This window comes from Cicer arietinum, chromosome 5 (genome assembly GCF_000331145.2).
Source record: "Cicer arietinum cultivar CDC Frontier isolate Library 1 chromosome 5, Cicar.CDCFrontier_v2.0, whole genome shotgun sequence".
Lineage (NCBI taxonomy): Eukaryota > Viridiplantae > Streptophyta > Magnoliopsida > Fabales > Fabaceae > Cicer > Cicer arietinum.
Window position 1 is genome coordinate 24,495,380 of NC_021164.2, and position 1,518 is coordinate 24,496,897.

Sequence of the window (1,518 nt, forward strand, 5' to 3'; positions counted from 1 at the left end):
TGTCTGCCGAGAGGAAGAGAGAGAGAGGAATTGGGAAAAATGGGATGAGGTGGCAAGGGTTTTGTTTTATTTAATTATTATTAATATTATTATTATTATTATTATTATTATTATTATTATAATATATATATTTACGCAGGCGTAACAATCTCCTCCCCTTATAAAAATTCGTCCTCGAATTTATTTGACTTTTGGTTAGAATAGTTGGTGACATAAATTGATGATATGGAGAAGCCAGAACATTGTTGACAGCTCCACTAGAGGATCTCGACAGAGGTGAATTGAAATTTATATTCAATACTTGATTTTTCTCAACATTTGGGAAATCATTTCTACCTTCAAATGAATTACTCCTAAAGTCTACCATTGTTCTAACTGCAGGTGAGAACATATGATGGCTTACGGAGTCCCTAGGTGTGGAACATCTAACATGGGTCATATTCTCTTAGAGATTGTGCAACGGAGGACATGGTGGTGGAGAGTGGTGAGTCGAGATTCTCCTCGAATAGAATTTGGAAAATGAGGAGGGAGTATCAAGCCTTAGCTAGATTCTTGGCTATGAATTTGGCTCTTCTAAAGGAGATGAACATTTACCAAGTTGAGTAGCAAACCACGAGGATACAAAAGAATGTGTAGCTCCAGGATCAAACAGAACATGAGCATCTCTAGAACAAATAGAAAGTATACCTGTAACTACTGCATTGGATGTCTGTGCATCTTGACAAGTCAAAGCAAACACTCGAGCCTGACCTCTTCCTGCTGGTATCTGACCTCTACCACCAAATCCTCTACCTTGCTGCTGAAATGTTCCTGAACCTCTGACATAAGAATTTCCACTCTGACGCACAGATGCAGAATGAGTCTGAGAAGATGCCAAAGCTGTTGGTGCTGACGCATAACTAGAGGATGGATGTGTCGTGTCTACGGGACAATCCCTCCTGATGTGACCTATTTGGCCACATTGGTAGCACATCTTAGGATTACCATCTCTAGAACAATTCCCGAAGTGAAACCTACCACAAGTAGAACACTATGTAGCTGAAACACCAGAATGTCTCTGAGGGAAGGTGGGTTGTGATGCTGCTCCAGAATCTGATCTACGAATCTGCACTGTCCCAGAAGACTGCCCACTATGACCACCCCTTTGAGACATGAGTCCTTGTTGCCCCTGATAACCAAACATAGATCCACCACCGCGATTTGAATAGTTACTGTAAGATCCTTCAATCCTTTGCTTCTTATGTGAATCTTGTTTATTGCCTCCCTTTTCCTTCTGTCGTTGCTCAATCAAAAGGGCTAAACTCAAAACCTCAGCAAAAGTAGAACAATTCGACCCAACCACAGATCTAAATAAATAATCCTCCAATCCTCTAATGAACCTCTTAACACGCATCTCCTCAGTGATAGGATACGGAGCATGCCTAGAGAGCTGTGTAAAACGAGCACTATACTCTGAAACTGTCATACTCTCTGTTTGCTCCAATCGCTCAAACTCATGAGCTAATCCATCTCTAACAC